Source organism: Barbatula barbatula (genome assembly GCF_947034865.1).
Source record: "Barbatula barbatula genome assembly, chromosome: 8".
Classification (NCBI taxonomy): domain Eukaryota; kingdom Metazoa; phylum Chordata; class Actinopteri; order Cypriniformes; family Nemacheilidae; genus Barbatula; species Barbatula barbatula.
Window position 1 is genome coordinate 16,438,986 of NC_136771.1, and position 13,700 is coordinate 16,452,685.

The following is a 13,700-nucleotide window of genomic DNA, read 5'->3' on the forward strand; positions in this document are numbered from 1 at the left end:
TAACTCATATAAAATGTAAAAAACATTTTAGAATCTCTCGGGTGCTTGTTTAAGTCACGAGTGGTTGTCATACACTTCACGCAAGAAGCTGAGATTCCATTATCAACATGCTGAACAAAAGAGGCTCAAAATCTTGTTTTCTTTCCCAAATGTATTGTTTAGCTTCAGATGGCATTTATTAACCCACTGGAGTCATTTGCATTACTTTAATAATGGATGGATGGATGGATGGATGGATGGATGGATGTATAAGAGAATAATGTGATGACATCATGAAATTGTAGGATGCCATGATGATGTGTAAAGTATGAGAAAGAATTTAGTTTAAACTATTCCTTTAAATTTTATATAATGATTGTCCTAACTGAACGCTTCTGCAAACACACAGCTGTCAGATGTGTGGTGTTTTTAATAAGAATCCTTCTCTGCACTTAGACAGACTCGTTAGTGTAAGACCTTCATGTTGTAATTACAACAGTCCCAGCAGGAGGGTGGGAGATCCGATGATGGGAGTTTGGAGACAATACAGACAAGCTTTTGCGTTACAGCAGGTACAAACCACCATTACGCCTACAAACAGAACCAACTAAGAGATTTAAGAAATCTAGAGATCTGCTTAAAACCTCTCTTTTTTTGTTTTGCATGTATGTCACTGGGCTTAACTATTTTTGTATTTAACTCATTTTGGAGTATTATATTCTCAATATTTCTCCCACTGCACAGCAGGTTTTGAAAGTCCCTCATCCCCATACTAAGCAGTTGCCAATCCAGAGGTCACAAGCTCTTTTCACGCATTCATTATACAGGTGCCTGCTACCCTCTCTCTGTAGGGATGCTGTGTTTTATGAGGCTCTATTCACAAAGGCTTATTATTCTCCTAGCACAGAACACAGGCCATTGAGGGCCTTCAGGGGATGAGACAATATTGTAGCTTCTGCTGGCCCTGTCTGTTCCCATGAGCTCCAGTTCTACTTCAGCTCGCTCTTGGTTAGGTAGACCAAATTAACTTTACTGGTTTATTTTAATATATACTGCCGCAGAAAAAATGAAGAGACTTATTTGACTATTTTTGTTTCATTCTGTGAACCACTAACAATATTTCCCTCTTATCAAAAATAGTTTTGTTTCTATTTGCAGAAAGAAAAAAAAGAAACAAGTAAAACTAACAAGATGCTTTTAATTTTTTCAGACCACAAATTTAGACTTAAATTTCATTTTCGCTTTTGACACTTAATTTTTGAATTGCAAATACGACAATGTTTCCATTGCAGTGATGTCAGATTTGTGTTTGTGTTGTACAGCTGATGGTTCTTTGTTTCACAAACAAAACTAACACAAGTCACAAGACGTAATATAGGACAGTTATTCATTTAACACAATCAAAGACTTTAATAAGAACAAAGCGCCATTGTTTATGCGTCAGACTATTTACACCAAACCATTCACGCTGATGTAAAAATGTTGTTACTACACAAAGATTTCTTGTCCTGGGGTTCTCTCTGGTGGATACGTTTAGTACAACAGCCTTGTTCTGGCATATATTTGCATTTAATTTTCTCACCATCCAAAAAAATATATATAAATGTAACGAAAGAGGTATTATTTATTCTGTATGTTCAGGACTTGCAGGCACTTGCATTTGACATTTGTATGCCTTAAGCAGATAGCTACTGAGATGAACCGAGTAGGAACTACACACTAAAAAATAAAAGTTAATAAAAATTAATAGTCCTACACTGAAAATTCTAACAGTTTTCGAGATATTAGTAATAAGCAATTCACAATTCGTAAAGAGTTGGTAAAATAACTTTCTCGTCCATATTGTATTAACAAAACAATGTGTGTTTATCCTATGTAGCCTACTGTAAGAATCCACAAAAACTGTTCATGAAAACATGTCAGCTTTAGCAGAACCCACAAAGAATACATCTAAAAAATTCTTAACCTCCCAACTTTTCAAATTCATGTTAAGAATAATGTTTTGCTTTTAAGCTTTTTTCCACTTATTCTTAAATACACACGTATCAGTATTAAGGCCAACTACGTTTTGACCACCTTTTTCTTTTGGATTGAATTGTTTTTATATATAGCCCAGTTTGTTCTTCCGGATCAAATTAGATATCCAACTATTTTACAGCTGACTATGGATTTTTTATAGTTTATAACTTAATCACCCGAGGGAAGCCTCTTCTCCATTGACATCAATTAAAAAACAGCCTCTGCACTATAGTGTTTGGTGGTTTGAAGGTTTTCCTTAAAGAGTTTTTGCAGTCGTTCTTGTCCCTGTACTTTGTGTTCTCTTCTGTTTTACCATCACATGAAACAATATGACAGTTGTTGTTTTCTGTCAAAATCATAAATTGTGAAATCATAAAATCTGTGAAGTCATACTGTCTGTATACTTTTGATTGCATTTTTTTTCAAACCGTTTAAACAAAACAATATATCTTACTAGACAATATTGGCTAAAAACTAGACATATTTTTATTGAAAATCAGGAAAAAGTCAAACTGTCTTAAAAATGTCTTTAAGCAAAGGTAAATTTGCTGTTTAAATTCACAATATTTATATGTAATGTCAGATGCATAACATCATATGGGGGTGTGTTTATTTGATGTGACAATTGCAAGTTTCCAAGACTATTCCAAGTCTCAAGAAAACCTTTTATATGGGGTCATTAAACGTCTTGTTCAAGCATTGTCACAACTAATCACTAGATGGCAGTATACCCTCTGTATTTATGCAATGGAAAATGGAAAAGAACATTAGAAATACTGATCTTCATATTTGTCCTACTCCGCAACCCAAAAAAAGATTAAATGCTTTATGTGTAGTTCTGGAGAAACCACAGCTAGACATAAAGTAATGGTGAAATGATTTGACATGCAACCCAGTATTTTAAGGTCATGTAAAAGGAAATAAACAATTCACTTAAGTCCATCTGAAATACAAATAATTTAAAATGTTGATAGTTTTCATATATAACTAAACTCACACTTCGTTGGCCCTTTTGTTTAATAACTATTATTATTAGTTTTTTAATAACAAAGCATTAACATACTTAAAATTGGAGAGCACATAGCACTGTGCAGTTGCACTCTCAGCTAAATTTACAGTTTTTTTATATATTTTCAGTCAAACAACCTTAAGTCAAACGCTGTACTCTTAGACTGATCCTATAGGTTCTAATGTGTTTTGTACTCATGTCAAGAAAGCCGTTTCAAACTGCTAAAGATGCACAAAGAGAGAGAGAACAGAAACAGACAGAGACAGCTAAGCATGCTAGTACGCTGAAAAGGGGAACAACTGCTTGCTGACAGTGCTTCAATGTATGAGAGGTTAAGAAATAAATGGCTGAAGCGTCAGTGTTCAGCTGCACCCTGGGGCGGTCTTGAAGGTGCCTCTCTATAACAACCTGCTCACGGGGCAAGCCATCATATACTTCTCAATGAATTCTGACTTAGACCCTTATTGTGTCACATTTCTGGGCTCCTATATGTCTCAACACAAATACACACTCATGGCTCCAGCTGCTTTTGTTTTAGTAGAATTCTAGTTACTGCTTAGATCAAGTTGTAATAGACAAGACACATAATGCACTTTTGGCAGAATTAGTGACAGGAGAGATTTTTATTTTCCTCAGCTCATCAAAATGTAGCGACCTGTCATTGTATTTTAATGACAGATAATGTCCCTGCCCCCTGTGCAGCAGCGATGTTTCACTTAATCTTGACATATAATGCATTTTCAGATGTAGAAATAAGTAAAATTCTGACCAAATTGTCAAAATCACATTATATAATAATAACAATACAAAAAAATATTTAAACCATATACAAATGGCAATCATACTAATGCCAAACCTTTTACCTTGTGCTCTAAAATTTATATAAACTAAAGTTGCTTTAACAATTGTGGCACTTTTGTGCAGTGCGGAAAATCCAGAGTCTAATTGTCATTGAACTGACAGAAAATAGAACCCAAATGAAGCTCTAAAAAAAAGAGACATTTATTTAACATAGGACAAAACATAACTCAAAATCCCTCGAGAGGGAAAACAAGAACAAAATACTTAACAACTTAATAGTTAAGTAATAAGTTAAATAACTTTAACAAAATGAAACTTGACCAAAACTTAGCATAAAGACAGACCAGGGGCAACAGGACAAGACGGGGATAAAGACAAACAATCCAGCACAGGACAGCAAACACAAGGGCATTAAATAGGAGAGGAACAAAATAGGCATAACCAGGGCAACAGGTGAAGGGCGGGAACTGATAATGGGATAATGAATAAGGAAACAAGGGGGGGGGGCTAAGCCGCAAGACAGGAAAGCACAGGGCACAATCAATGGCCACACAAGTGGGACTGTCATGATCCTGTCGGCCAGAACAAGAGATACAGCTGCAAGGAAGTGGGATTATGAAAGTACCACTCCCCCAAGGGATGCCACCTGGCGGCTCCGAGGGGGAACACGACATGAACAAAACTAAATTTAAGAAAATCGAAATCAAAACACTGCAAAATAGTAACTAAAGAACAAATCAAGAACACACTTGAGGCCCAGTGACAAGAACACACAGGTTGAGCACAGACAGGAACAGACACCAGAGGGCCCGTGCCCAGGAACATCCCCTGGGGCCCCCGCAGACAGGAACATACACTTGAGGCCAGCAGATAGGAACTTACTCGGGAGGGCCACAGACAGGAACAGACACCACAGGGCCCGTACCCAGGAACAACCCCTGGGGGGCTCGCAAACAGGAACACAGACTGGTCGCCCAGAGACAGAAACAGAGGTAGGGAGGCCCACAGACAGGGGCAGGCTCTGGTGTGGATCCCGACGGCAACAACCCCTGAGGGGAACCTAGCGGCATTGACCCATGAGGGGAACCTTGCAGCATCATCGACCACTGGAGAGTACATCAGCCTAGAGAGGGAACAATCAATGGCCATGTGCTTCCAAAGTGGGGATGTCATAATACCGTCGGCCAGAACAAGAGATACAGCTGTTAGGAATGCGGGATCATGACACTAATTCACTAACCACAATCCTATTTAAACAGTTGCTGTGTTGGCATCATTTTGCATCGTGCCTATCTCAATCATTGAAATCCACTGTATGTACACAGGGGTTGTTATAATGTAATTTCCAAAAACAGAATTTTGCTAATATTTGATGTAATGGGTGTAATAATTACCATGTTGTTTGGGGAAATAATATTAGCCAAGACAATTTTTGTTTGAAAAACATCTTTTGCCAGAGGGGAACTGGAATCCCCTGGTTAGGCCTGGTTTCCCTCTGAGGTTTGCCTGGCCGGGGGGGCTGCTTGATTTTTATAGTTTTATTTAATTAACACCGCATATAGGATTTTATAGTCTGTCTGATATTTGACCTGTGTTTTGACTCGCATAACCTCATATGTTTCGCTTATAGTCAATGTTTTCTTGTACAGCTGCTTTGTAACAATGAAAATAGTCAAAAGCGCTATATAAATAAAGCTGACTTGACTTGACTTGACATTTCGACTCACCTCAGCTAATGCAAAGTTGTGTTCAAGCTCTTCCTTCTAATTGCAGCTTGATTTGCAGCGTTGAGCATTGTAGCCAATCGCGTGCAACTGATGATGGACAGCAGCCAGCTACATTATCACATTATCATTATTCATGCTCCTGCTCCCCCTTACAAAAACATAGTGGCACACAGAGTGGCACTCTAAGCCAGAGGTCCCATCCCCTGAGCAGAAGAACATTTTGGGAAAAATGGCTGTAGAATCAGTGTTCAAATAGTGTCAAATCTCTTGGGGGGTCCCCTAACCAACCCAAAAAAATCTCGACGGAGCTGCCAGTACAAGCATCAATCACATGATAGTTTGGATCACAGTAATTTGACCACATTACATGCATAAATGTCCTTAAAATGTTTACAATCCATTAATACATATCCACATGAGGGAGAGATTGAAAGATAAATTATATTTCTTTATTTTAGCAGTGACCATGCTCTCAAACTCGCTGTTAATAATTTTATTTAGCATTGTATTCACAAAAAAAATGTAATCAAGATTTTGCATAGGTTTAATGCTAAGATTTATCTTATTGTAAAATATCTTTAACTTATCGATGACAAGAATAACAAGTTTATGATAATTGTTTTTACTAATTGAGATTTTCCTCTCCTTTCATTTCCCTTTATTTATTTATTTTCCTGTCTTTTGCTCCTCATCCTTTTTATTATTGGAGTGTTGTTCCCTTTTTTGAATAGTGACGGTCTGTACAGAGCTGCCAACCTGCCGTCATCGTATACATAACGTATGAGCGTTTTGATTCATCTCATGATAATGTAGATCAATTATATGAAAATAATCCATGGGAACCAATGCAGAAAAGAAAAACTAATGTCAGTCCTTTGGGCGATAGCAGAAGGGTAGGCTACTCTTCTCGTCAAAGTCGGAGATCATTTTTCCAAAATTATCTCTGGGAATGCAAACGTTTTCTGAGGGATAACAAATATTCTTGGGTAAACGCAAAAGTTTTGCAGAGCAACGCAATGTTATATTTAAAATATTTTTCCACTACCCGTTTGTCCCTATCAACATGAGAGGATCCATATCACTCAGCGCCACATATCTCTCTGTACATGTCTTCATTGAACAATGTATAGCGCGCTTGAGCATGCATGGACAGGCTATTTTCAGATAAATTTTTTCATAGAAATGTGTTATGAAATTTACAAAATACGGTCAATGGTGTTTTGTTTTAGCGTGATAATTTAACAAAAAAATGTAGTAGTCTAGTTTTAATGAAAAATCAGGGGACCCCCCAAGTTTCAGACTTTATTAGGTGTCCCTTAAGGCAAACGAGGTGTCCGGACCGCCCCAGCCTATTTATTGTGTGTGTTGCTCTTTAAAAGGGACCATTCAAAAGTTGTTCCTCTGCTGTGCTACTTTCAATGCACTTGACATGAAGGAAGATCTTTGAATTGCTGAGAAGTTACATAATGAAGTATTGACACCATCCCCAAAAGTTTATAATTTTAGAATGTTCTTACCCCTCTGGTTGGTTGAGAACCGTCATTGAATCATTTGTGGCTAACACACTTGTTTATACTCTGCACTACTTTGTAAAGTTTTAACAGACTGAGATTTGTTTACTTTGTTGTACTCGGCTGAAACAAACTGCATAATGCTGATAAATATTTGAGAAAACATTGATCCATTTCCACTATGGACCTCACTTTAGCTGGACAACCATTCCCATTTTCTCATATACTGTGAAAAGTTTCAGGGGCAATTACATAAACAAACTTCCCTAAGACCTCCACAAAGAATCAATAACTGTTGAGCAGTTTTAATTTAATATAATACAATTATTATACAATAAAATATCAATATACTTTAAATGAGTATTAACTCAAATGGGTATTATTAAAATGAGTATTATAACCAAACACAGACCGGAAGTTCGGAATTTGGTGCGTCCACTAAAAGCTTTTAATAAATTAAATAAAATGTAATTTTATTTACCATGGTATTTACAAAAAAGTGTATAAAAGGATGACCTATCATGGACCTGATATTGAACCTTAAAAAAACATTTTTGGGTTCAACAGAGCAAAGAAATGTATACAGTTTGGACTTGAGCGTGAGTTTTTGGGTGAACTATCCCTTTAATCATGTGAATTTAAGATGAATGAGGGTTGTAAACTCAGGACAGTTTTTTTTAGATAACTTTTATCTAACATTTTTCAAAAAAAGTCCCAAAGGAAAAAACAACACAATGTAAATTCGTTTTTTGTCACAGAATAAGAATATATTTATATCTAAATTTTGACAAAAATGTCAGATTCTGACAATGAAAAGGATTTTTTTCTCTAAGAATGAACCCCTCCCAGCATTTACCCATCATAGTGTGTGTCACCTTAGTGTCTCAGCTGCATACAGTATGTGATGAGACAAATGACCCCTGTAAGGAGTGGTGGTAATGGGAGTTGTGACGCATCACAAGATCTCTGAGGATGTTCATCTTCTGCTTATTCCTGAGGGCCAGTCATGGAGGGTCGAGCAATAAACCGAATATGGCAATCTTCATTCAGAAGCATGCATTTCGATTATCTCAGGCTCCTGGTTTTATGTTTGCCTCTGAGCGTATCTCCTGTGGCTAAAAGGTTATCATGTCCGAATCAGTACGGACAATACAATATTATAAATCACCAATTGACATGTATTGGAGGATATTGTTGTGGAAAAGGATGCACCTGCTGTCTCCCAGGCCAACAAATATTCCAGGCCAACAGCACAAGGCAAACTTGGTGCTGTGTGGAAGACTTTAAGAAAACAATATCTTAAAGTCTTCTTTAGAAGATATTATTTAGGTAAAGGCATCCTCTACGTTTATTAATTTTTTTGACTGACATATTGTCATGCCATGTGGGATTTGATAATAAATTGGTGGGGGCGCATGAGTTGAAAGGGTACACGCTTGCCTTTGTACAGTTTTATAGCCCATGGTCCTGCTAAGGAGTTATCTTTAGTTAGACACTTTGAGACACTTTGTGAAGCCTTCATTCAACCCTCAGACAACACAGATTGAAAGATATAAAAGTTTTTGTTAGTCCTATTTTCTCCTGTGAGACATGTCAGCAAGTTGCATGCACTCTGTATGAACCTTGCATTCCCCGTGTTTATGTTTCAGATGGATAAAGTGGGATTTGGTTGTTTGAAGGTGGAGTGTTTCCCAGTGTTTGATCCTCCACATTTTAGTTCTAAGAATAAGAGATTGCAATGCTGATGACCAGTTAAGACATTGCAAGCATATTTAGATAGACATCCTGGCTAGTTAGATACTGTTAAATTGGCGTAGTCTAATAATTTGCACCCAAATCTGCAAATCTGCATAAAACTGCACACTGACGTGAGATTTTCTAGACTTAATTTCATCCTATATTCTGTTGCATTATACTATTCTTTATCATAATAAATCACAAACACTTAAGTCAATTTCCGACATCTAGTTCTACTATAATTTAACAAAGAGTAATACAAAATAATCAAATAAACAGCAAACAATACAAATTATTTTACAAATTTCTTTAACAGTTTGCTTATAATAAAAACAACTTGATTTCAGTTATGTATGAAGTAGCAAAAAAAACTGTGATATTGTTTGCCTTTTTACCATCCAAGTTTTCAATAAAAGTGTCTCTGGCAACCTAATTGTGAGTGCTAAATGATGTTAATGTAAAATATTGAATGTTAACAAAGTCAAAGTCAAAAGTCAAGTTAGGTATTTATAAAAATACAAGGTTGTAAAATGTAAAAATGGTTTTGTGCTTGCTCTGTAGTGGTGCTGTATTGGACGTTAACAGCGTACTGTAGGAAGTCAGAATGGTTTTCCATGAATTTTCTAGTTAAAAGGATAAAAATAGACTTACATTTAAACAAAACAGGCACAGATCCAGTTATAATACTGGCCTTGTTGGTCCAACACCTTGCCCAAGCTACAAACACTTATTTCCTGTTTGCCATCAGTTAGTGCCATGTAGGCAGATTTCCCTAGAGGATTAGGGGAATGCTCATAAAATCAAATGTGTCTGCATATAGGAGGTTAGGACTGACAGATGTGTCCATGCATAATGTTCTGATAGTGAATAGTGGTAGTGAAAGTATTTATCTAAAAACAGCTCAGCTCAACCAGGATATTTTCGTGCTGTGCAAATAGTTTAGATTGCTTAGTGTGAGCAAAAAGTCCTTGTCATATGTCGTATAAAACGTTTTTAACAATTGCGGAAGTGTGATTCAGGAGAGTCAAGATAATTCCAAGTGCGTTGTGTCTCGTTTGAGCTGGGTAAAGTCTGACAATACAGCATATGAGCACTGCAGTGATGTTATCAAATAAAATCAGTTGATATACAATAACAAATACATTTCAAAAAGTAATGCAATTTTACAAAATATTCATATAAATTACAGTATAGCCTACAATGCATCAATGACTAAAAGTGTATCAGGACTGAATCTGTGTTTCCAAAAGTGTTTGCAACTAAATTAAAATATTAAAGAATTTAGTATGAGTTTAAATTTAACTGTCATCTGTAACCTGCACAGGTTTAAGAAATTCCATTGTTATTTATGTGATTTGCCCATATTTATATATTTCACAGTGATACAATTAATGTGTCCACGGACTAGGGAAAAACACATGAAACTGATCATTAAAAAACATTTAATCCAGTATGCTTTCTATAGGAATAACGGAGCTCTTTTCTATGTGTCTGAACCTGCTTATGATCTGGGGTTTCTCTTAAACACAAAACATGACCAAATTTCTGTTTAAATGTTATGCATTACTCTGTCTTACATAAAACAACATTGATGATATTCAGTGGCATCGCTAGTCAAGTCTCAGGAAGTCTCAAATCAGAGGAAAATGTCTCAGGAAAACCTTTGTCAAGTCTGTGAAATTTGTGTTCTGTACTGTCAGAAATGAAATTAATATATAATTTCTAGTTTAGGACATTGCATAAAAAGTTGTCAGAACCTATGGCTGAAATGTCTTTTCAGTCTAATAATGTACATTTGGTAAACAAAATTATGCAAATCTTGTTTGGGCTGTGAAACCAGAAAAATATTGGTTTATTTCTTTAAGATAAAATGTGTTCTTTATATTAGTTGGAGCCATAAAACTACTGGTTTCTTAAAATATTGTAATTGTAAATTCTTGAAAAGATGTCATTATTGATTCTTATCATTGTGTAATGAATGCAAATGTGCATAAATTTCATACAGTGCATGCAAGTTTATGTTAAGGTTAGCTTAAATAATTTTAAATACACAAATGTTTTCTTTCCCTAGTATTGTTGCACTGTAATAGTGGTTTAAGGGAAAGGGAAGTTTTATAGTGCATTGTGTTGCATACTTCTTGCACACTGCAGGTTTTTAAGAGGAACGTGATAGAAAAAGTAATGAGGGTCACAGCAGAGCTTTAGGTCTAGCAACGCCCCTGTTGCCAGTGGATCTGTCTATGTCAAAATTGTGTGTATCAGATCAAAGTATTTTTTCAAAGGCTTTGTGTAAAACTGTATGCAAATGCCAAGTGTTTAGCACACTCCTTCACTTTGCAAGCTAACTTTAAAGTTGATATATTAGCAAATTCCCAAAGTATTATACATACAACTTTGCTAAGACGTTGGTAAACAAACTTTCTGAAAATGAATTCAATTGGAACAAATAAGTGCCAGCAAGTACAACATTAAATAACTGTCATTTCATTTTGCTATATGCATTACTTATGTGCATTTCTGCCTTAAGGCAATACAGAAAAAGGAGGACAATAAATTGACTTTGTTTTCTTGCAGTCTAAAGATTTTAATTAAACAAACAAACTAAATGAACAGGCTGAGTATTTATAGAGTCTTTTGATGGGGTGATGGCTGCCAGGTGTGATAATGGCAAACGAGGAACTGGTGCGGTGGAGGATCATGGGGAATGGAGTTCATGGGGAAACACAGGAGAAACAGGCACAGGAACAGACCAGACTGTGACACGCTATTTGCTCATTAACTTGCTGCAGTGAAGTTGGAGGAAAGCTGTCAATATTTAAATGACCAGTCTAGTTTTTATTTTCATCAATATTTATTATCAACATATTTAAATCAGGCAAAAATACATCCCAAAGAGTATGTAGATAGATTATGTTTTAAGGACAGCATTTTGTATAACCTTTTAAAATATATCAACGTTTAAAACAGTTGCAGCAAATAGAAGACATGTTGCGCAGGACATGAAAACAAGTTGATCCACAAAAAGTGAAAATTAAAAAAAGAATCAGAAATAGTTTGATAACATTTACATTCGTTGCAATAGCATTATTTTAAGCACTTCTAAACAAGCATGTTATTTTACTCTCATAAATAGGCTACTTGGTAGATGGTAATAGCCTATAAAAACATGTAGCACTTCGTAGGTCTCAACACCTATAGCTTACCTACCTAATATTTGATACAGGACCTTGATACAGGATAGACAGCTCATCAGTCAGACAGCATTTGTGGAGCTTTCCTTACAAAATTCCAAAGGTTTTAAAATACAGTCAAACTGCTTACAGGTTAATGTTATGATGACTATTGTGATTAATGGTGTATTAATGAATGTCTATGCGTATTCACGTAGTGCTACCACACATCTAGCGAGGGAAAGCACGCTGTTTCCCTGTAGAGATTGATGAGCATCCCCCTCCCCAGAGCTCCTGGTGTTTCTATAGTAATTTCCAGCCAATGATCAGTTGGTGTCCACATCCCCATCCTCCTCACCTCAGCACCAATCAGCCACACACAGCGACAGGAGACACCTCACCTCCAGTCATCGCTTCACGGACAACAGGCACAGCCAGGACGCCATCACAAACGCATACATTTATTTCTACTTTTCCGTCCGTCATGAATGGTGTTTTTGTGCGTAAAGATGGTGTTTTTGTAGCGATCGCTCGGCGTGTGTTTATTGTGTATTCATCGCAGTAATGTGCTGCTCCAGTGTCTGGATTGTCTGGTAGGTGATGCTCTTTCATTTTTTCTCGCTTAGTGATATTGGCGCATGCTTTCTGAATGCCCACTGTTTTATTATTTATTTCAGAGGCTCTTTTAAAGCGTCAGAGTGATTAAATCTCGTAATGCAATTTGACGAATGTCTTTGCTGTAAGTGGTGCCTGCTATACTCTCGCTCTTTTTGTCTTCTCTTTTATCGGATATTTCTTAGTCTCTGAACTTTGTTTACCGCGTGAAATTCCACTGTTTGAATTTACATTTGACTCGTGCACGAATATAACAAGACCGATTTTAAAAGATATTTGCATTATGGTTGCACAAATGTACGTTGTCAACACAAGAAAGCTGTGTGGTTGTGATGTTTGTTACTCTAGCTTTGTGTTTTGACTTTAAGTGGGAAGCAACAAAACTTAATGAAAACACGTTGGCTTCATGTGAGGTCTCAGGACCTGGGATGAACCATTAGAGTTTTTTTTAACACATTTGAGTATGAGTATTTATTCAGTATGTGTTTCCTGTGGAAATGATTCAATTCAAATCTAGGAGTTCACATAAGTGCTTTGAATTGCTGTTGTGTTCTTGCAGTGTACTGTATTTAGGCAGTCAGCGAGAGCGAGTATAGTGAAAGGTAATGCAAGCAGAGAAAGAAGTGTCTAATGGGCTTTTATCTGTGGCAACAAAATCCAGTCAGACAGGGAGATCGGAAATGGATCTCCCACACACACACACACACACACACACACTACAGTTGTCAAGGTTTGAGACTCAGCTGGAGGACGTCAGAGCATCTTTGTGTCATTGAATGTTTTCTAGACCATGTTGAATTATCAATTCACAGAGTATATTAACATTCTGTACTGTTGTGTTACCGTTGCAGAATGCCATTCTACAGGCGTTTATAGAATATTAATTTTGTCATAATAATAATATGTTTTGACCAGAATACAGCCTGTTCATTTAGATGTTGGACCATGCACCAGGCTACCAAGTGTGATGTTATGAAGGTTAGGTTTATATTAACATTACATACTCATAAAGCAAACATTTCTTTTATGTTTTCAGAGCATATTTTATAGATGAGAATGACAACCCCTCAAAAATTGTGGCACATTTTATTAATGAAGCGATAATGCAACGAGAATAAGGAAAGAAGAGCAA